Source organism: Malania oleifera, chromosome 10 (genome assembly GCF_029873635.1).
Source record: "Malania oleifera isolate guangnan ecotype guangnan chromosome 10, ASM2987363v1, whole genome shotgun sequence".
Taxonomy (NCBI): domain Eukaryota; kingdom Viridiplantae; phylum Streptophyta; class Magnoliopsida; order Santalales; family Ximeniaceae; genus Malania; species Malania oleifera.
Window position 1 is genome coordinate 13,284,676 of NC_080426.1, and position 25,077 is coordinate 13,309,752.

The window sequence follows — 25,077 nt, forward strand, 5'->3', positions numbered from 1 at the left end:
CTTTGGCAGAAGGCTTCTAATGTGGCCAATAATCTGTAAATAACTGAGTCCAGATTTAGATTTTAGGGGGTCTCCTTGGAAAAAAAAGATAAAAATTTAATGAAAGCGATCAAAATCTTCCACAAAATAATCTAGTACTTGACATCTGCAAAGAAAAATAAATGTATTCGATCAAAGTAACATCAGTTGAAGTTTGCTCCATCACTCACCAATGTTGTTCCAGATCAAATAATGTACTCAACGAATAAAACATCAGTTCTACAAAGATATCAGAATAAAAAATCATATTAAAATCAATTAAACAGCAATAAGAGGTGACAAAAATTGAGCGAGCAGAAGTGGCAATAGCTTCAAGCCTTCAATGTATACCTCCCCATCCTGCCTATTTCATTTTGTTCTTTTTTCACAAAAAACAAAAAACAAAAAAGAACAAAACAAAAACAAAAACAAAAACAAAAACAAAATAAATAAATAAACCCAAAAATCAAGCATTCAACTTCAATGACTGCCCAGTCAACTGAAACCTGTCAGCAGACAGAACATATCTATAAGAATGGAAGCAATGAAAATGAGAGGGAACAGCCACCTTTCAGGTTTGTTTTCAAATAAAAAATAAAGGAAATCGCAAATGACTTTAAAAAATGGCTTGACTATAGCCGCAAAGACAAATAAAATAATAAGCAATAACTTCAACACTCATGCATAAAGTGTTGAGAACTCAAGAACTCAAGAACTCAAGAAACAAGGAAAAGGATCGAGAGAAAAATTCTCTGTATTTTCAAATGAATGAAACAATTTGCTTTACATGACTGACATTAATCCTTTATATACAAGAATTAGTTACACATGTCACATAATAAAAAATAACTTCCTAACTAACTAACTAACTCATATGTACATATGTCAAAACTCCCCCTCAAGATGGAGTGTGTATATTCATCACTCCCATCTTGGAAAGTAAAAATGTAAACTGTGGTGAGGCCAAGGCCTTTGTAAAGAAATCTGCTAATTGATGCTTTGTTTTCACATGAAGAGTACGCAATATTCCAGCTTGGATTTTCTCCCTAACCAAATGGCAATTGATCTCAATGTGTTTCATTCTCTCATGAAACACTCGGTTGGCTGCTATATGTAAAGCAGCTTTGCTGTCACAGAAGAGCAAAGCTGGTGAAGTGTGATTAATACCAAAGTCTTTAAGCAATGTGTTAGGGAGTGACAATGTAATGGGGAAAAAGGGGAGAGAGATATTGCTATAATTGTATTCTCCAGGAATTTAGAATGAATATATGATTATTTGTGTTAACATTTGTATGGTTATTTTCTTGGATTTGAATAATACAAGTAGTCCTTTTCATTATGGTGTTTTGTTGCCTTGGATTGTGATATACTTGATTGTTGTAGCCTTATTCCGTGTATGTGAATATATTGCTCGTGTGATATCATATTGTTCCTTGTTTCTCTTGAATATTGAGACTCACCTAGTGCTCGTGCTTGCAGGCTTGAATGTGTGAGATTTGGCTGATTCGTCGTGGGAGAGCTTTCAACGAGTGCCACACGGCCCTTACTTGAGTTCCATTTTGGGGGTCCGTGACACAATGCAATTAACCAAGTTAATTCACATGTTATAGAAACGAGAGCCCTATATTCAGCTTCAGCTGATGATCTTGATACAGTGCTTTGTTTCTTGGATTTCCAAGAGAATCACCCAAGAAAACACAAAATCCCGTAATTGATTTTCTTGTTTCAGGACATGTTGCCCAATCTGAATCTGTGAATGCCTTCAATTGTAAGGATGAAGATGCAGGTAAAAATACACCCTGCCCTAGAGTCCCTTTTAGGTACCTCAATACCTGATATGTAGCATCCAAATGAGCATGTGCTAGTTTATCCATAAACTGAGCTAGAATGTGAACAGAAAATGCCAAGTCTGGCCTTGTAATAGTTAGGTAAAGCAAACTCCCTATTAACCTTCAATAGACTGTAGGATTTTCTAATAAACTAGAATTTGTATTGGTGAGACGCAAGTTGGGATCCATAGGTATTTTAGCTGGTTTACAGCCAATAAAATTGGAATCAGTTAACACTTCAAGGGCATAGTGTCTTTGTCAAACATAAATACCTTTAGATGTTTGAGCCACTTCCAAACCAAGGAAGTATTTTAATTCTCCAAGATCTTTAATCTTAAACTCGGCATGAAGAACATTCTTGATGTCTTGCACAGCTTGAATATCATTGCTTGCTATTATCACATCATCCACATAAACAAGCAAAACAAGAAATGAGCTTGTAGTGACTTTAGTAAACAAAGAGTAGTCACACTTAGACTGTGAAAAACCATGAGTCAAAAGGCAAGTTGATAACTTGTGAAACTATTGGCGAGAAGCTTGCTCGAGTCCATATAAGGACTTAGTTTACATACTCATGTCTTCCCCTCATTTCCATATCCTTGAGGAAGTGACAAGCATACCTCCTCATCTAAATCTCCATAAAGAAAAACATATTTTACATCTAATTGATGTGAATACCATCCTTTTGCAGCAGCAATAGCAAGCAAACATCGAACACTAGTGAGTTTGGCAACTGGAGAAAAAGTATCAAGAAAGTCCAAACCTTCTTGTTGGGTGTACCCCTTAGCTACAAGCATGGTCTTAAATTTCCACGAAATTGTAGAAATTTCCGTCGAAATTTACGATTTTTGTTGGCTTTTTGAGTCCGATCTCCATTTTGATGCTAACAAACACAAGTGGTTCTTATGTGTGCTTTTCAATGCATGAACAGATATAATTCAGGTCACACATAAGATCGAGAGGACATGGAAGCCATGACATGACTCAAAGCTCATATCTGACGTATTCCATAAAGTGAGCAAAGAAAAAAAAAAAAAGACATTTGTGTTTTATTTGTATTGCATTTATTTTCATATCTCTGGTCAATAATAATGCATGCATCTGCATGATATAGATTATATGCTCAGATGGCCGTAGTTTGACCATAAGGAACCGTATGACCTTAGGGCTCCCTTCAGTCAACCGAAGGTCAACCGACGCTAGATTTTTAGGATTATTTCTTAAAGACCTTAGACTGACCTTAAGTCCCTGAATACTTCATAAAAATATGCCCAATAAGCTTAACATTAATCATCATATAAATAGGGTAAATTTTATAAGAGAAAAATGACCGAAAATGCCCAAATTGGCATGTTCGGTCGACCAAACTCAGTTATACTGAGTTCCTCGGTCGACCAACCAAATATATATAGGCAGACCTGGTCGACCGAACCTCCTCCGGTCAACAAGTTGACCTCCCGGTCGACCGAACAGATTTATACGGGCAACGCCCTGGTCGACCAAACCCACACGTGGGACTTGCCAATCACCCGGTCGACCGAATCCACACGTGGGAATTGCTAACCGCCCATTTGACCGAACCCGCGCGTGGGAATTGCCAACCGCCCAGTTAACTGAACTTCATAGTTCAAAATAACCTGGTCAACCGAACCACGCGGAAAAGGACAATGGCCCTTGGGACACTAAGTCCGGTCGACCGAACTTTTAGTTCAAATTTTGCCCGGTCGACCGAATTCAATCACTTGGTCAAACGAACCTCGCGTTCGGTTGACCAAGCCTCTCGGGTTGGTGAATTTTTTACCGCAGTAAAACGAGGTTTTTTATTTAAACATCATTAATTTTTTTCTAAAATGACCTCCGTGTCCCCAACGGTCATAATTTTCACAAACTCTATAAAAACCCCCTTATAACTCCAGATTAGCAACTTTAATTAACTAAAATTTTCTCTCTAATCCATTGTTAATCAAAGTTCCCCAAAAATATTTTATACTTTTTAAATCATTCTTTTGGGACAAAATATTTTATACAAATCTCTCCAACTCTCTTTCATGCATTTATTTCAAAATCATCTTTGAAAAGAATATTTTATTTTGGACATTTTATTTGCACATATTCTCATTAGGCACCAAATCTTTGAAAAATATTTTCGAGAGTATTGATTAGGTTTTCTCCCGGTTATTTCTTTGATAAATATTTTTGGGAGAAAATAATTTGTTGCACAAATATTTGCTTGAGCTTAACTCCTAGATTCTCCAAGTATTTCTCATTTGGATAAATCTTTGTTGTAGTATATAGTACTCATTTTTCATAATCATTCTATTTGTGCAAAAATCATTGAAAAAGCAAAACCCTAAGTTCTCCTATATTATTATTGAAATATCTTTTTGGAGAAAACTTTTTATAAGGGTTTAAATATAGTTAAGCACTCTTACTCTTCTGAGCATTATTTCAAATCATTGGAGTGCATATTTTTATTGAGCTTATTGTGTACATTTTTGCTTGTATTTTTCAGAAGCATTTTCACGCACAAAAATGATTTTAATGTGCTGGTTGGGTTCAGCCCATTAATTGAACTGGGGAATTTCAACCCCGTAAATGAGATCGGTTCGATTCAACCCGAAATTGAACTGAGGAGTCTCAGCTCCGTAAGCGAGAGTAGTTCGGCTCAGCCTAGTAATTGAGTTGGGGTTTTCCTCTCCCTATAAGGAGAGGATGTAAAAGGCTTTTACTCCGCCCGGTTAAGTGAGTAGATATAGTAGAATCCTTGGGGGGTATGTCCAATGCGGGGACGTACGCAGTATTGGCCGAACCTCATTAACAAATATGTGTGTCATTCTCTCTCTATCTTATTTAAATTCCTACACTTAAATTTCAGTATGTGTATGCTTGTACATGTTTTGTTATAACCATCTTGCATGCACACAAAACTAATTTAAATGAGATATGCAGCACACGTGTATGTATACACAAACCGATAGCTTAATCGTTGTACATACACGTTTTCAATATTGAATGGGATATGAACAGTGGTGAATCGGCGTAATTGTTAAAATTAGCGAAAAATGTTTTAAAACCCAATTCATCCCCCTCTTGGGATCACACAAATTCCAACAATTTCTATCATCCTCGAAATCGAAATGGCAATCGATTTCCGTATTGCATAATTTCTATAGAAATCTCAACGAATCATCGAAATCTTGAAATTTTAGCGAAACTAGTCAAAATTTTAACTATACGATGAAATTTCATCAGAATTCAAATGAGAAATTTAGGAGTGAAGTGAAATTTCTATCGTAATTTATTTTATTTATTTTATCGAAACAAAAGATTATTACAATTGTTTTTTGAAATTATATGAAAAAATAAACTTACAACAACATTTTATTTAACCATTCACGTCTAAATTATCATTATTTGTATAATAAATAATATTTAAATGATTTATGAATTTCATTTGTATTAACTGAATATGTTCAATGTATATTATCTTACAGATATGTTTGATACACATACTATTTTATAACTTTGCCACATCATACAAAGCATAGATATATTTAATTTGTAATATATTAGTCCTAAAACTTATATTATTATGTTTATTAACCATTTCTAAAGTTTCACAAAGAACTTCATGTTTTACTAAAAATTTTCGTTATTTTTTCAAATCGAAATCAAAATTTCCATCAAAATTTCCATACTTTTGGAGCTTCGAAATTTGAGTCGAAATTGAAATTTAAGACCTTGGCTACAAGCCTAGCTTTGTATCTTTCAATGGTACGCTACAAGCCTAGCTTTGTATCTTTCAATGGTACCATCTGACTTATATTTAATTTTGTATACCCATTTGCAACCAATGGGATGCTTATCAAGAGGTAAATTAGTGAGAACCCAAGTATGGTTTTATTCAAGAGCAGCCAATTCAACTGACATGGCATTATGCCAATGAGGAAATTTTATTACTAGATAATAAGACTTTGGTTCAAAATTTGAAGACAAGGAAACTGTGTAGGCTTGGTTGCAGATGACAATTTGGAATATGAAAGATAAGAAGACAAAGAGTAAGGAGTACTTACCTTGGAAGAAGCTGCAGCAAGGAGACTATGATTTGAGGAGGAACTACTAATATGGTAGTGATATTGCTTCAAATAATTTGGTGGAAATCTTTGTCTAGTGGATCTTCGAAGAGAAGGAACGGTATCATTGGCAGAAGCAGAATCTTGAGTAGGATGAGGTGGTTGTATATTTTGGAAGATGACAATGTGGAATGTGATATAGAATCAGAAATTGGAACTAGAAGGACAAAAGACTCCAAAGGTACAACAGATGGTGATGAAGATTAATAGGATTACTCTTGTAGGGAAATATGTGTTCATGAAAAATAACATCTCGAGACAAAAAAAGAATTGTATGAGACTGTAAATCATAGAGTTTATATCCTTTTACACCAAAAGGATAACCAAGAAATAAACATTTTCGTGCTCTGGATTCAAACTTGTTTTTGTGAGAAGAAAGAGTGCTCGCAAAACAAAGACACCCACCATGCCTAAGGCTGCCATTACTCTTAAGGATCCAAACACAATTATTCGTAGCAGAGGGATCACTTATCCTAAGTTAATGATAGAGGAATTTGAGAAGCAAATTCCATAATTATTAAAATTGAGACTTATTCGACACAATTTCTCTCAAGGCTTTTAATTCTTACTGAATTAAAAGGACTGGACTAATTAGATCGTTATCAAAGGGAAAGGAAGAACTAAATTAATAAAAGATCAATACATGTTCTTCTTTCTTTTCCTCTCTGGACTTCCATGAAGTTGTAGAAGGTAACCTTCTAATCCCATTGTTATGCTGGTGCCTATGTGGTGCCTCTACGCCTCTCTGTCAGGCTCTTTTAGGCGAGATGGGACTTCAACCCACACAACAATGTTTATTGAAAAGGAAAATATTAGAGAGAGAGAGAGAGAGAGAGAGAGAGAGAGAGAGAGAGATGTCTTGAAACAAACCGAAACTTCTATTAATTTTTCCTCCCCGAACAATAGGGTCAGAGTTCCCTTATATAGGCTGATACGTGCTCTCAAGGGATAAGAACAACCTCGCTTTCTCCTTGATTTGACTTAAAGTAAAAGTAAAAAGAAAAGATTCCTTCTTTAAAAAAGCTAAAGCTACTTTAATAAAGAAAAGGAAAAATAAAGGGACAACACATCATGTCTGTTGAATCACTTTACAAAAAGACAAGACAAATGGAATCTCCTTTAATAAAGCTGAAATGACCCTTCGAATCACCCATTCGACCAGGCCTAGATATGACACAACTCTGGATGAGTGTCTAATATGACCCTACCGACTAGTCCAATCAGTCTGACCTGGGATATGATGAAATTATGGACTATCATCTAAAAAAAAATCTCGTCTTTCTTCAAAGATCTTTCAAAGCTTCGATGACTTCTTCATCTTTATCTTTTTTAGCCATTCTGCCAGAACCATCTGGAGCTCATTCTTCATTGCTTGAGTTGACGGAAGATGAGATTTCCAATTTCTAATCTGACTTACTATTTTTCTTACTTTAATAGCAAAGTCTGATAAGCTAGCCTCTTCAAAAGGTTGGAGAATTTTCCCTCAATCACAATTAGGGTTTCGTGATCCGCCAACAGCACATAGTCTAAAGCAGATCTTACTTCAAGCAGATAGATTCCCTATAAATTTTGAACTAATTCATAAAACTTTCAATGCTTCTGGAAATCATCCCAATCTGGTGCTTCATCTTCGAAATCTAAAACCGGTCCATCTTTCCAGTCCTCTAGAAAAAGGTTCCAAAACAGAAATTTTCCTATCTTTAATTCAATCGGTTCTATGCATCCTGTCCACCATAGTCTTCCTGGTTTGGTGAAATTTAATACATGTTTTACCAAAGCTGGTAAGAAATTAAAGATCTGTCCCATTTTTCTGAAACCAAAAAATTGGACATCTCTGATTCTAAAAGCTTTCTAAATTGCTAATAAATTTCTAGGTGCTATGCTGCTAGGAATATGCAGTTTGGGAATGCATAATCCACTTCTCCTCCAGTACTCTGCTAGTTCTGGATATTCACTGATTCCGATTATCGCCGTAGTTGTGAACATTCTCTTATTAATATTAACATCCATTTCAACCTTTAGAATAATCTATTGGTGAATAAGAGCAGCCATATTCACCCTGTTAATTACCTTGTAATTATCTGAAATAATTGCTTCAAATTCTTCAATTATTTCAATTACTCCTTTAAGGCTGTTGGAAAAAGTTTCATTTAGTACTGGATTTGCTAATAATCCGTCTACCAATTCTCTTTTTCCTTTTGAAATTTCTAGAGTCCTTCCCAGAAAATCTTCAATACAAAAATCTACTTCCTTATCCTTACTGGATTCTGAGCAGATTTTTTCAACAACTAAGTCACATTTTTGTTGTTCTTTTGAAACCAAAATTTCTTCCCCTTTCACTTTATTTATTTATTTATTTTCTTTTTTTCTGGTTTTAGGGTTTTGGGCACATTGAGTGATGTAATGCCCATACTGGTTACAAATAAAGCATTGAATATGACTTTTATCCTTGGGTTTTTCATCTCTCTTTGATGAACTCCCTTTTTCAAACTTGTTGCTTTCTCCAACTCGATGGACTAGGATTGGCCTTTCTCTTTTCTGAGAACTTCTGCCTCTTTCCTTGCTTCTTTCTTCTTCCCTTCTGGAATTTGAAGGTAGATACCCTTTTTCTTCAACAAGTTTTACTACCAGGCAGTTTTTCGGTTTATGTCTTTGCTAACAAAGAGGGCATTTAATCTGACATCCCTTCGAATGCTCTATCCATTCTCCTTTGAAAAATTCCTGGAGTGTTCTTTAATCCGAATGGCATAACTATCCATTCATACAATCCTACTGGGGTTGTAAAGGCTATGAGACCACAATGGCTACACATTGGTTTGGGTTTCGAAGAGGTCTTATTTCTTGGAGTGATTTTATGAGAATTCTGTTACTGAGTAGTGGAAACCAAAGCAGCAGAATCAAGATTGGTAAGTGGTAACCCAAGTCCAACAAAGGTCTTGATATTGTTAGCGCTCAAATGGGACCACATCAAGGGACAAAAGTATGGACATGTTGACAATTTGAGACAGACCATTTCAACAGTGAAAACTGCCTAAAGGCAAGAAAATAAAAAACAATGAAATGATGATGCTAATTCTAGTTGTCGTGAGGATTAAAGGCACCCCACAGAGGTGCTAGTGATGGTGGTGCTGGTGGTAAGGTTGTTGCCATAATCCTCCGTATTTTTAGCTCATAGCAGGAACAATTTAGAGAAACGCAAAGCGCGCAAACCTTGAAAAACAAATAGACTAAACATATCTCTGATAAATCTGATTAAATACGTAATTTAATAACCATTGCCAACCTTCTCAAACACATAAAGCAACAAGAGAGCACATGTCAAAGCCTTTAGCTTAACCACCTTCGTTTGGTTTGGAAAAATAGCTATTCATTGGAATATAATTTAAATTTTGGAAATCAAGTGGATAATTATTTTTAATTATTTCATTCAACATGTAATAAAAAAGAAACATACATCCCCAATGATAAAATTTGGTGATTTTATTCATTATCTATTCCTTATTATAAACTCATTAAATGTTTCACATTGTTGTTTATTTTCTAATAATAACATAATTTCTTATATAACTAATTGTAACTAACCTATTAAAATTAACCAATTTTTAGAACAAATATTCCGCACACCAAACATAACCTTAGTTTTTACTGCCCTCATCAAAATTAGTTTTAATGACATCAATATCACTTTGTACTGTCATTGTTTCTCTCTTCTTGGAGATATATTTTTGGACCAACATAAGTTTCTACATAGTGGAATTGTCTCTCCTTTTAACAGTGGAGATATCAATGTCAGTGTATGTATCCTCAAGGTGAAAAAACACCATCTCTGCTCGAACAGCCATAAGCAGAGTCTCTATTGCAGAGACAATGACCTTCTCTAATTAGAGCAAAATTTCCTTAAGGTTTGGCAAAAAGATAATGACCTTCTCTAAAATTTCAAATAGTGATGTCAAAAATTCCAGATACTTCCATTGAGATTTGCTAAAAAGACAAACCACTTTTAAATTTTACAAAAAGACAATTTTTGCAAGAGAAATATCTATTTTTTTGGAAAACCTTAAAAAAAATTATGACATTTTCGAAACTCAAAAGATGATTTTTGTCTTTTTGCCAAACCTAGGGAAGGAGTATCTTTTGCCCAATATATTATAAACTCCTTTTGTATACTCAGATAGCAGCCTAGGTGATGTAGGATGGTTCTAAGTAACCCCAGTCCTACGATTGACCCTCTTCGCAGCACACACACAATATCACAATTTATGGGAAGAATTGAATCAACCAAGCATGAACATCACAAACATATTCTAATGATCACAAGTTGTTGAGATTTTGAAAAAGTATATGAATTGGTTAGAAACCCTCAGTTGATCATTTCGTTCAAGTAATCAAGTTCACTTAAAAGATGTTATATTAAAAGTCAGAGATCACAAGTACTAGCATACAAATCAAATATCCCTAAGCACAGTACTAACAAGCATGTTCATGCTGAAAATATAAGAAGATTCAAAGAGAATGAACAAGGTTTTTCAATCAAGTATTTGGATAGAGTTTCATGGCTTACAAGGTACCTTTAGGGGCTATCTTAGATGGTTTCAAACAAGGAATTGAAACGAGCTTACCAAAGATTCGGAATGACAACGACCAAGACACACGAGTACTCAATTCACACCACGAACAAGCTATTGATTCTTCAGAGTCTTGAGACAATAATGAAGCTTGAGGAAGATTGCGACTTTGGGCTATGAAAGAAGAATGGGTGTGTAGTGTTGATGATGACGTTGAGGTTGTCATGGTCTCTCACCGCCCAATCTCCGGGGAGACGGACTGTAGTCTCACACTACTCACTCACAAGGAGAGGAACAAGATTCACAAATCTAAGCAAAGGCTTCTTTTTAATTGATAATGCAATGATCTTTACAATACAAGTGATGGCATATTTATAGCCTTACATGAGCATGCACATGACTTCTTAATATATTTAAAGAAAATACAAAAGTAAAATAAAAAAAGGCAAGACACTTTGACTTGCAAGTTGTCATCCTCTTAGCTTCCAAGAGAAGCTTCAATTGCTGCAACTAAAGTCTTCAATAGTTGCAACTAAAGTTTTTTGACTTGCAAGTTTCCAAGCTAGCTTCCAAGAGAAACTTCAGTAAATAAAGTCTACAATTGCTGTAACTAAAGTCTTCAATTGCATAAAAAGTCTACAATTGTTGCAACAAAGTCTTCAATTGCATAAAGTCTGTAATTGCTACAACTAATTCTTCAATTGCATAAAGTCTGCAATTGCTGCAGCTAAAATCTTCAATTGCATAAAGTCTGCAATTGCTGCAAATAATGTTCACATCTAATGGTAGACTTCACGTGGTCGTCCACATGTCACAATATTCGTGAAAGATACTCGAGGTGCATGTTGATCCCCAACATCTCTCCCTAACCGAAAAGAATTCTCCTCCGGAGAATAATGTCGAAAGTATTCGGCATATAGCCCTGGGTTGAGACGAAGGACATCATCTTTAAGAATCCAACTGCTTTCTGATAGTGACTTCCCTTTCCATTTGACCAGAAACTTTTGGTACGTTCCAGTTTGTGTTTTTGTTGTCTTAACATCCAGAATGTCTTCAATTTGTTTGAGTTTATTTGGTGGGACTAATGGTGGTGGTAAAGGAAAATTTGGCGTTTCTGGTGCAACTAGAGTTATGAATGGAGTAGGTTCATCTACAGGATTAGTAGGGCTAGGTTCTGCAAAATAATTAGCTTCGAGAAAAGGCGTTAGATCTTCAACATTAAATACATTACTTATACCGAAATCATCAAGGATATCTAACATGTAAGCATTAGAACTTATTTTCTTGAGAACTTTGAAAAGTCCCATCTTTTTGGCATGAAGCTTTCTTACCTTTCCTGAAGGAATCCGTTCAGGGCGAATTCGAACCATAACCATATCACCTTTTGAAAATTCCTACAACCTACGATGTATATCAGTGCTAGATTTACAATGCAAGTTAATTTTTATTCTTATTTCAGAGTGTAGATCATGTATGTGCTTTTCAAATGTATCAATCTACTCACTCACTCTAGACTCTGGTGGTAGGGGTGAGCAAACGGTCGGTTCGGCCAGATTCGGTTAATTAACCGAATTAACCAAAAATTTCGGTTAATAAATTCTGTTAACCGAACCGACTGAACAAGGAAAGTTACCCGAACCGAACCCGACCGAATTCCTTTTCGGGTAATTCGGTTAACCGAATCTAACCGAAATAATTAAAATTAATTATTATATAATGGAATATGTACGGGTCACTTAATCGATCCATCCATACTAGAAGAGGGATTTAGGATCAGGATCGAGACGAGAACAGAGAATTGGGAAGTGGGAAGTGGGAAGAGGGGCTTAGCCGCCGGCGCTTAGGGCTTGAGCCTCAAGCAAAGCAACGAAGATTGAACTTGAAGAGACGATTTGCGAAGAGGGAGAAGGAGAAGTGGAGAAGGACTGTCTGCTAAGTCTGGCGGAGGGAAACAGAAGGAGGACTGAAATCTGAAGGAGAAGGAGAACTGAGGTCCGAGACCGAGAGGGGAGACTGGAGAGGCTGCGGCGCGGTCCGAGACCGAGAGGGGAGACTGGAGAGGTTGCGGCGCAGAGGAGACTTTGAAGGACAACTGGAGAAAGAAAACAAAGGGTCCGAGTCCGAGACGCCGAGACGGAATCATCGAGAAGGCAGAAGCTGCGAGCCTGCGACGCAGATCAGACTTGAGAGTTGAGAGGACACGAGCAGTTGGCCAGTCGGGGACTCGGGGTCGTTTGGCACAGAGGAGACTGGAGAGGACTTAGCATATATATATATATATATATATATCTCTATTTTATATTTAAATTTTAATTAATTCTTAATTCGGATAATTCGGTTAACCGAATTAAATTTTTTCATAACCGACCCGATAACCAATTACCCGAAATTTAGCGAACCCATAACCGAACCGACCGACCCCTATTTGTTAACCGAACCGAACCGACCGAAATTGATCGGTTAATTTGGTTAATTCGGGTTTCCCCGAATTATGCTCACCCCTATCTGGTGGTAGATTAGGTAAAGATGAACAAGGAACAAGGTCAAGGACATGTTGGGTATCTCTCAAGGGAGGTAACTCACTAGGTGGCTTAAAGATGACATCCTCACATTCAGAAAGTATAGGTGATACTTCCAGTGGTATTTCGTGCTCAGGAAGGGGTGTCATAGTCTCACTAGTTTCTGTCTTTTCCTTCTTCCTTTTCTCACCATCTTCCCTATCAAGCGCCAAGTTCCTGGTGAGACATTGTCCGTAAAGGTGTCCTTGTTTATGGCACCTAAAGCACATTGCACTGTTAGAACTCTGGCAAGAGGATCCAGCCATGAGTGCTTTTCCTTTGTCCATAGGTTGTTGGATTGTGGGATTTCTACCTCCAGAAGTTACTTGACCCTTGTTGGTGGGCCTAGTCTTCTCATACGATGTGGCCTTTCTTTGATAAGTGTCAATGGAGGTGTTTCCAAATTTCCTTCCTATTTGAGCTTACTAGTCATGTGTCAAATTAAAGACATGCTAAAGTGAATCAATGCGATGGGAAAACAATTCTCTCCATAGTTCAAGCTTTAATCCTCTGCGAAATCGAGAGATCTGTTGACTAACAGTCTCATAAACACCACACTTTATAGACAACTCATCAAATTGACTCATGTATTCTAAAACAGTCATGCTACCTTGATGCAAGTTGTAAAGCTGATCTATAAGACACTCTCTACAACTAAGGGGTATATACTTCTCCCTTAACCTATCCTACACGAGATCCCAATGCTCAATGGGTCTATGATCAAACCTCGCTTCTTGCCTCTCGATAATCATCCAATGGAGTTTGACTTGTCCCGTGAACCTCATTTTTGCAAATTTAACCCGATGAGGGTCAGTCATCTTATACCAATCAAAATAGGAATCCATCTCAATCAACCAATCTTGGAAGACATTAGGGTCCATCTGTCCATCATAGGTTGGGGCTTCTATCTTTACTTGCCTCATTACATCCTTGTAAGGATCACTATGGTCCCTTCGATAAGATCTCCTAACGTGAAAGTCATCAATGTCATAGTCCTCATCATCCCAATGTTGGGCATAGGGCTCATGATGTGGGGGTCTCCTAGCAAAGTCATCTTGGCGATTCACTCGCCTTTATGGAGGGAGGGCGGGTCTTTCTCTAGGAGGCATAGGTGGCTCTCTCTCAACATTAATCCTATGACCTTGATAAGGATTCCCAACTTGAGTAGACATCCTAGGGATTGGGGAAGGATACGGACAACACCAGGGCAGCCCTTGGAATGGTGTTTGGTCACACAAAGTAGGGTCAAGTGTAAACCTAACCTAACTAAGTTCCAAATATCCAAAATTCAGAATATAGGTGGGCTGTTCTGGGCAAAATTATTGACTGTTTTCCTGAAACCGTCGACTTTTTTCTTGAAATCGTCATCTGTTTCAAATAGTACTAAAATCTTGCGAGCTGCTATCGTGAACACCCTTCGGTATTTGGGGCATCACTTTTGCTAGAGAACTCCAAGTAGGGCAATCTTAGCATCAAAAGAAAGCTAAGAAAATTTCCCACAACTTTTGTGTTTAACCTTTTTGAATATGGGAAGCTTTTGATAGATAAAAGTGCACATCAATTCGGCAGCAAAAAAATGAAGCATTGGGACTCAGAGGATTTGCCTAATTTGACCTAGGCTTTGATACCAAGATGATGTAGGACGGTTCTAAGTAGCCCTAGTCCTACAATTGACCCTCTTTGTAGCACACACACAATATCACAATCTATGGGAAGAATAAAATCAACCAAGCATGAACATCACAAACATATTCTAATGATCACAAGTTGTTGAGATTTTGAAAACGTATATAATTTGGTTAGAAACCCTTAGTTGATCATTTCATACAAGTAATCAAGTTCACTTAAAAGATGTTATATTAAAAGTCTAAGATCACAAGTCCTAGCATACAAAAATGATGGGGATCAACATGCACCTCGAGTATATTTCACAAATATTGTGACACGTGGATGCCCACCCGAAGTCCACCATTAGATGTGAACATTAATTGCAACAATTGCAGACTTTATGCAATTGAAGATTTTAGCTGCAGCAATTGCAGACTTTATGCAATTGAAGAGTTAGTTGCAGCAATTACAAACTTTATACAATTGAAGACTTTGTTACAGCAATTGCATACTTTATGCAATTGAAGACTATAGTTGCAACAATTGCAGACTTTATTTACTGAAGCTTCTCTTGGAAGCTAGCTTGGAAACCTGCAAGTCAAAAAACTTTAGTTGCAGCAATTGAAGCTTCTCTTGGAAGCTAAGAGGATGACAACTTGCAAGTCAAAGTGTCTTCCCTTCTTTATTTTACTTTTGTATTTTCTTTAAATCTCTTAAGAAGTCATGTGCAAGTCATGTGCATGTTCATGTAAGGCTATAAATATATCATCACTTGTATTGTAAAGATCATTGCATTATCAATTAAAAAAAAGTCTTTACTTAGACTTGTGAATCTTGTTCCTGTCCTTTAAGTAAGTAGTGTGAGACTACAGTTCGTCTCCCCGGAGATTGGGTGGTGAGAGACCACGACAACCTCAACGTCATCATCAACACTACACGCCCATTCTTCTTTCATAGCCCACAATCACAATCTTCCTCAAGCTTCATTATTGTCTAAAGACTCTGAAAGATCAATAGCTTGTTCATGGTGTGAATCGAGTACTCATGTGTCTTGGTATTTGTCAATCCGAATCTTTGGTACACTCGTTTCAATTCCTCGTTTGTGACCATCTAAGACAGCCCCTAAAGGAACCTTATAAGCCATGAAACTCTACCCAAATATTTGATTGAAAAACCTTGTTCATTCTCTTTGAATCTTCGTAGATTTCCAGCATGAACATGCTTGCTAGTACCGTGCCTAGGGATATTTGATTTGTATGCTAGGACTTGTGCTCTCAAACTTTTAATATAACATCTTTTAAGTGAACTTGATTACCTGAATGAAATGATCAACTAAGGGTTTCTAACCAATTCATATATGTTTTCAAAATCTCAACAACTTGTGATCATTAGAATATGTTTGTGATGTTCATGCTTGGTTGATTCAATTCTTGCCATAGATAGTGATAGTGTGTGCGCTACAAAGAGGGTCAATTGTAGGACTAGGGCTACTTAGAACCGTCCTACATCATATATAAAGTTGAAGTTGAATATAGAAGAAGCAATTCTTTGCTTGAACTTGTAAAGCTTATTCCTCTTCTTATGAGTGAGTAGTATGAGGCTACGGCGTTTTCTCCAAAGATCAAGTGGTGAGAGACCACTAATCTATCTAGCGACTCCATCATCCCCTTCTCCATCTAACACTCTCACGACCTCCATCAACACCACACGGCCACCACCAACATACACCCACACAGTCACTTCCCCGACACTCCATAGCTGCGTTCTTCTTAGCGTTTCAAAGCTTGTACAAAGGATTTACGGTGTGATCTAACTACATGTGAAACAACATCAAGTCATCCAAACAATTCTCCTAGTAATTTCAACACTTGTGTTTAAATCCTTGTAATATTTTGTGAACACTTTTGAATCCATAGATTGCAACATTGGTTCTTGCTAGCTTAAATCACTTGAATGAATATTAGTTTGCTAATATAGAACTTATATTCTTGAATCTTTGAAATAGCAACTTTTCAGCATATAACTTGATTCCTTTGTGAAAGAACCAATTGAGACTTAATTACTGGACAAGTCATACACCTTTTCAAAATCCTTGAACATGTGAACTAAAGCATGATTTATGGTGTTTCTGTTTGGTTGATTTAATTCTTAATTAAAGTGTTTTGAGTGTATGTGCTTGTGTGAGGGTTGAACCGTAGGACATAGGTCGATCATTCCCATCCTACATCACTAAGTGCATGTAAAGCCTCTTTCAGTTTTGGCACAAGTAGGGGTGTAATCGATTCAGTTCAGTTATGGGCCAAATCGAAAACTGAACCAAAAATTGCAATTTTTGAACTTCCCGAACCAAAATCGAAACCAAACCAAATGTGTTATCCCATTGAGAACCGAACATTTGACGGTCCGATTATGATTTTTAATTGATTTTTAAAATATTTAACTTTCATTTGTCATAAGGGTTGTGAGAATCTATTGGGAATTTTGATTTTTTATAATGTTTCATAATTTTAACAAAATTAAACCTATTAAATTGTTTAGACGGCTGAAAACGTGTTGGTCTTGTTGGACCTTTTCTTTTTATTCCTAATTCCTACTAACTTAGTAGCTTAGTAGCTCCTACAAACCATCATAATGCAAATTACATATCAATTAACCACAATGTTCCAATTCTTGGGCACTTTAATAATTAAATCTCTCTATCTCTAATTTCACAAAACAAGCAATCAAATTCTTTGGCAATTTAATAATTAGGTTTAACTGTTTCTAATTACCCAAAATAAACATTCACAATAAACAAAGAAAATATAAAATATCCCAAATTATAAATAAGATGTCACAATAAACATTCAAATTGCTCACCAAAAGGGAAAATTAATGGTTTAAAATATTAAGGAATTGAAGTCATCCACGTTCTTCAATCCATATTCTTCAATCTTCAAGATTGTAGCTTCAATTCTCTAATGTAGAGACCCGAAAAATATAATAATAAAAGAAATTGGAAAAAAATGGATTTTTGGCTGGAAGAGAAGAAAACCGGCGACGGTTTTGGGGTTTAACCGCAGGACGGTAACTAGTAAACGGTGATTTTTGGGCCCGTTAAATAGAAAACTGGCGACGGTTTTTTGAACCGACAACGGTTTTCTCGGCAGTACTGAAAAATATAAAGGAACCCAAGAGCCTCATTTGTACATTAAAAAAACTAACTAAACACTCTCTCTCTCTCTCCTTTCTCAAACCCTATGGCCCTTCACTTATTTATCTTTAATTCCAGCTCCATTAAGCCTCATTTTGACGATCAAGAACTACCACGGAATTCCTTAGAAGATTCTCTACAACGTGTGGAGCGAAATTTCAATTTGGGGTACTAGGGCACCACTCCAAAACTGAGGTAAGGGTGTTAAATATTAGTTTTAATGATTAAATTGAGGTATTTAGGGCCTAAGGAATATTAAATGATAATATTCTTGAGATTGACCTGATTAATTTGGGGAAAATATAATTTAAGGGTATTGAGCTTCGAACGCCGCGGGGCGTAAATCAAGAGTTTCAACAAGCTTAACAGGAACATGTAAGGGAATAAATTAAGTCAGGTATTTACAGAAATATATTTATGAATTAATGTATTTTTTTTTGGGGAATACTAGAATTGAACAGAGTAAATAAATTTTATAGCATATTATAGTATAATACAAAATAGTACTCACTCGTGTGACATGGGTATAAATTTAATGTAATATCAGTATGTTAGAAATGTTATTATTTCAAAGAATATGTATGATTTTCCCGTAAATCTCAAAAGGTCATAAACAATACAAATGTTAAAGATATTTTTAGTATATTATGATTATAAAGCCGACGCAGATGGCATGATAGTTCAGCTAGCGCAGATGCCATGATGATATAGGCAGCGCAGATGCCGAGATATGAAAGTCGGTGCAGATGCTGTGACCAATTTTATTATGATGTCATGATTCATAAATTATGAAAAAACAGTTTTATTCAGAAATATGTAAAAGCCAGATTTTATTACAGAAATATGAAAATGTTATTTATGAATAGAAATATATTATGTGAAATGTATTAGCTAGTAACATAACCCGGATGGTTACGTATCATACGAACACAGTACTATAACTAGCTAATCAGATCGGTGTAGTAGGATACCCAATGAGTGCCGACCCCCAAAGGGTGTAGGTGTAGTAGGCTGGGCGGACCAAATTGGGTATAGCCGACAGTGCAACCATACTATTCAGGAGGTATGGGTTGGTGGCCAATTAGCCCAGAAGTGTAGGCGGTGTAGTAGGATACCCACTGTATTATTGACCCACTAGAAGTCTGACGGTGTAGTAGGATGGGCAGGCCAGGTTGAGTGGGCAATCGTGCATAATTATGTTATGTTTGACTTAACCTAATAGGTCAGCCAGTATTAAGTCCAGCCTTAGGGTCGCACAACTTGGATCATGAGGGGTGGAGTCATGATACACAAGTTTACAGCCCGGGTATAATATCAGTAAAATACAAATTTAACAAATGATTTTAAAGATATGAAAATTCATTATGACATAGATATGTTATGTTTGACTTAACCTGGTAGGCCAGCCAGTATTAAGTCTAACCTACGAGCCACACAACCCAGATCATGAGGGGTGAATCCATGATATACAGATTTACATCCAAGGTATAATTCCAGTAATATACAGATTTAATAAATGATTTAAATGATACGATAATTCATTATGATATAGTAAGAGTAAGTTTAAAAGTATAGATTTTCATGTATTACCAGTTACAGCTTAAGTTATACTATAATTATATTATTTGCAATATATGTTTATAATATGATAAAACTCACGTTGCCACACACTGATATTAGTCTATTTCCCTTAGTGAGAGGTGTCTCATCCTAACATTGCAAATATTTCAGGAAATCCCGACAGACGAGTGGAGCGAGCTCCGTGACAGAGGAGTTCATTGGTATTACCCAGTTGCAAGGTAAGTAGTCGGGTCGAGGACATGATGGATTTTTGGGATATATGTGTGTATACGTAGAAACAGTGAAACTCTGGTATTGTATATATGTTAAAGTGTATTATATTCCGCTGCTTAGGTGACATGTATGTATAAACAAGTAAATTCCCGATACTTATGGGTCTGGGTGGACTTTTACTATGTATAATGGTATCAGAGTATTAATAGTATGTGGAAAAAAAATATAGCAGAAATTGGGGTCGTTACTAGAAATTGGGGTCGTTACATCCAATCTCCATGCAAGCATCATTCATCATTTATGGTTCCTAATAAAACTAAACAAAATGAAAGTTATAACAAGATAAAATTAAATTGACAATCAATGTTCAATTGTTCATAAAAAGAGATGAATACATAATCTTACCAATATATCATCGACAGTGTCAATACTAGACGAATTTACGCCAAATTTATCGAATTCTGAAATGAATGAAAAAGAAAAATTCAATAAATTAGAGAAAAGAAATACAAAACAATAATTAGAAAAAAATAAGGAAATGTGGAAAAGATGCCGCAAGAAATTATTTTTACCTTTCTCAAGTTTATCAAGTTCTTCAAGGCTTTCTTCATAGTTAAGTGGTAATGGTGAATTTCACAACTAATCTTGAGAACATATAAGAGCCTTCACAATCTTAGGAGTCAATGATGTCCTAAAAGAGTAAAGAATACGACCTCCCATACTAAATGCAGACTCAAAGGCAACAGTAGCTATGAATATAGCCAAAACATCACGTGCAAACTGTGAAAGGATAGGAAACATTGGATTATTTATCTTCCACCATCCTAAAATATCAAATTCATGACTAGCCTCTTCAAGGTCCTCGGAAAGATATCTATCAAGATCACTCTTGCCTTCCGCACCTTCTTTTTCTGATCTGTGCCTCTTGAATTTATCTACCGTAAGCATCCTTTTCTTCATTGATGGTTGCTCAGCATCCACCATACCACTAGAAGAACTAGAGCCAATATCAGAAGTTTTACCACCAGGTCCATGTTGGGCTTTTGTGGAGCCTAATTGTGTTTTAATTTAGATGACGACCCGACCTCTACTTAATTAGAGATTTCTATCCTAAGGCTTAGTTCATGGAGCGAAGGCTTGGGCAACATATAAAAAGGATTGCTTTCGGGTGATTGGGGTTGGCGTGGTTGTACCTGCGAGAGAGCGAGAGGGAGAGCATTGTATCGCCGCACTCTCTGTGTTTTCTTCCTAATAATATTGAAATCCCTGCAACTCTGTGGACGTAGGCAAAATTGCCGAACCACGTAAATATTGTCTTGTGCTTGTGATTGATTTTCTTTGGCGTTATTTTTCCTCTATTTTGTTTCTCACAGGTTTCGGGAATTTGTTCTTTATTTCCAACAGTCCACCGTCCACTGCATCGTCTACCCTCATTTTTGTACTCATCAAAAATTAAAAAAATAACATCTTTCACCTTTTTACTCAAAATTGAAGATGTAGGAGGAGAAAACAGTTGAGAATGGATCAAGAACGGTGGTAACAAAAATCTTCATGTCCAATTTTTCTGGATTCCCCCAATAATCATCATATTTATGTTTCATTTTGAATATCATTTCACTTAATTCAAAATCATCACTATTGCACCGATCTTCCAAAAAAGCATTAACTATGCAAATTTCATTGAAAAAAGTAATAGAAGTCACATAATTAGAACCAGAAACACGCGAAGTGAATTCATAGAAACATTTTAAGAATTTCACTGATTATGTGCTTAAATTGCATAATTAGGTGTTTTAATTCATGCTTTACGAATTATATTTTTAATTAAATGCGTAATTAATCTCAATAAATTAACATTGTGTCCTGTTTATAACATTTGGATTTTATTGAATAAATTATGAATTTTTGGTATTTTTTATCGCAAGGCGATTATTGGAAGCTAAAAACCGATGGTACTTTGTAATCTGTGCGTAACTCTTTCATCCAACCTCCGATTTCAATGATTCAAGATGCTGTAAAAAGATAAGAAAACGCTCTATAATTTTCATGTTTTGCGTTTTGAGAAATATTAGCTGCATCAAGGTCGAAATCAGACGTGAAGTTAAAATACGCTGTTTTATGGACTGTTTCAGCATTACTCCGTAATCTGGGCATAACTTTCTAGTCCAAGCTCCGATCGAAATGATTCAAAATTTTGGGGAAAGCTGAGAAAGAGATCTACAACTTTCGTGTTTTGAGCTTTGAGAGATACAGGCTTTAGCATGGGCGAAATCGGACTTGTTCGCTGGGGGACAGAAACTTAAAATGGAGCAAACAAAATAAGAAATTGAAGAAATTAAAAAGATGTGGGCCGAGTCCATTGATGTGACCAGGCCATGCAACTTAAGAGGCGCTGGGGAGAATTCTTTGGGCTGACACGTGAAGGGCTGGAGGGCAAGAAAGGAAAGGAAAAGAAAAGAAAAGAAAAGGAGGTAGGGTAGGGTTGAGATATTATTTTTCTTTTGAGGGGGCAGCAGTTGGGGTCTTTTCTGGAGTCCCGCGCAGCAGCAAAAAACACAGCAGCTGCTGCTGCTGTGTTGGAGGAACTCCTCACGGCCATCTTTCATCTCTCTCTCTCTCTTCTCTTGTTTGTTTAATGTTGTTTTGTTGAGTTATTATTTATGTTTTATTGTCATTTTTCATGGATATTTTAAAGTGTTGTTTGGATTATTTATTAATTGAGTATTCATATTTTAAGTTATTGTTGGGTTATTCACTCTCTCTCTTATCTTGTTTATTATTTTTAATGGTGGCTTTAATACATTGTTTGACAAGTTTTAATGTTGGATTAAATATTTTTCTTTACTTTATTATTTGAGTGGTTTATTAGATTAATCAATGTCTTGTTTTTATTTTTGTTATTTTGAATGCTTTTAAGGTTTAATTAATTTGTTGTTTTAATTTAGTATACATTTAGTCTAGTGATTGGAATGATTTTAGGTTAGATTAATTAGTTTTCTTTTAGTTTTAGTATACAACTAGTTTATTGTTCTTTTGAGTTGTTGTCTTTTATTTTATTATTGCAAAGATTTATTGTAGAAGTAATTTGACCCAGAAATTTTGGATTGTAAGCATGTGGGGCTAAGTTTTATAACTTGGCTTGCGGGTTAATGTCGGTTGTTTTCCATGATTTATTAATTTCCCTTTGAGATCTATTGTTAGGTTTATTTTAACTTATTTAGTTGAGCTTTATTTATTGTCTAGTTTAGTCTATGTTCATTTAGTTGAGTCATTGTTAGGTTCGATTTATGTCTAGATATTGTAGGATCTATCTATTTTGTCTAAGTCACTATTGTGTAGAGCCGAACGAGCTGGGGTAATGCTGAAACACTATTACTCCGTTTACCTTCACGTGCCAGCCCAAAAAATTCTCCCCGGCGCCTCTTAAGTTGCATGGCCGAGTCACATCAATGGACCCGACCCACATCTTTTTTATTTCTTCAATTTCTTATTTTGTTTGCTCCATTTTAAGTTTTTATCCCCCAGCAAACAAGTCCGATTTCGACCATACTAAAGTTCGTATCTCTCAAAACTCAAAACTCGAAAGTTGTAGATCTCTTTCTCAACTTTCCCCAGAATTTTAAATCGTCTCGATCGGAGCTCGGACGATAAAGTTACGCCCAGATTACGGAGTGATGCTGAAACAGTCCATAAAACAGCGTATGATAACTTCACGTCCGATTTCGACCTTAATACAGCTAGTATTTCTCAAAACACAAAATATGAAAATTATATAACGTTTTCTTATCTTTTTACAGCATCTTGAATCATTAGAATCGGACGTCGGATGAGAGAGTTACGCACAGATTACGAAATACCATCGGTTTTTAGCTTCCAATAATCGTCCTACGATAAAAAATAACAAAAATTCATAATTTATTCAATAAAACTCAAATGTTATAAACAGGACAGAATGTTAATTTATTGAGATTAATTACGCATTTAATTAAAAATATAATTCGTAATGCATGAATTAAAACACCTAATTATGCAATTTAAGCACACAATCCCAATCATCTTCCATTGGCTTTCCTTTTCCACCATCTCTCAAAAGATCAAGTGCAAAATCTTGATCTTTTTCCTCATATCTATCAAAAACTTTTTGAAATTTTTGAGCAGTGTCCGACATCATATACGTGGAATTCCATCTAGTAGGTACATCCAAACACAAATGTTTTTTTTACAATTAACCTTTTCCTCATCTGCACACTCTTTGAATTTTGCAGTTCTACCAGGTGATTGCCAAATATATTTTACTGCTTGCCTAATTCGAAGTACCGAATCTCCCACAAGTTTCAATCCATCTTGCACAATTAAATTAATGATATGTGCAACATACCTCATGGGCAAGAACTCACCATTGAGCACGCTACCCTTCCAATTGTTCACCCTCCTCTTTAAGTAATTAATGGTTGTACCATTGGAACTTGCATTGTCTACAGTAATAGCAAAAACTTTATCTATTCCCCAATCCAACAAAGTTTTCTCAATAGCAAAACCTAACACTTCCCGTCGGTGATTAGGAACTGGACCAAAACTTAAATTTTTTTTTTTGTAACCTCCATTCAATGTCAACAAAATGCCCAGTCAAACACATGTAACTAACATTCTGTAAAGGCGTCCAAGTGTCTGTTGTAAGGCAAACTCATTGACAATTATGTTTCAAAAAACTTTTCAATTTCTTTTTCTCTTCTCCATATAAAAGAAGACAATCCCTTGCCACTGTCACTCATGATGTAACCTTAAATCTAGGTTCCATGAGGCTACAAAAATATTTAAAACTTTGTCCCACCACAAATCTGAAAGGTAATTCATCCACTATCACCATATATGCTAAAGCCTTTCTAAGAACACCTACATCATATTTTTGGCATGTTAAATGTTTTTCTTCCATTTTTTTTTCTGGTTTGAAGTTAATTTGTGATTGATTACGATCACGAGGTCTCCTATAGGGATACTTAGCACATGTATTCAAGTGATTCCACAAAAATCTTGTTCCATTTATTCTTGAATCAGCACTGAACACTTTCGGACAATATTTACATTCAGCATTTACCTCTGGGTGTCATCAACACATAATCTAGTAAAATGGTATCCTACCTCTGATCTTGATTTAAACTTCCTCTTCTCACCCAACTCTGTTCCTGAAGTAGCAACATTATCTCCTGATTACATGCTTGGGCTTAAACTTGGGTTTGGATTCGAACAAAGAGTTGTATTGAGACGTGCGTTGTCCCCAATTTCAGACATCTATAAAAATCATGCATAATTGCAAATTCATTAGATTTGAAACATAAACTAATATTGAAACACTCACAAGTCACAATCTCATATTCTCTA

General features: G+C 35.9%; 1 long non-coding RNA gene across 1 annotated transcript; it reads right to left on the reverse strand.

Moving 5' to 3' along the window:
- LOC131166921 (uncharacterized) lies at nucleotides 1-24,516 on the reverse strand. The gene is made up of 3 exons (XR_009139902.1): nucleotides 20,271-24,516; nucleotides 20,104-20,159; nucleotides 1-145 (listed from the first exon to the last, which is right to left on the reverse strand). It is a non-coding gene; the product is annotated as an uncharacterized LOC131166921 (long non-coding RNA).
- Between the last annotated feature and the right edge of the window lie 561 nt (nucleotides 24,517-25,077).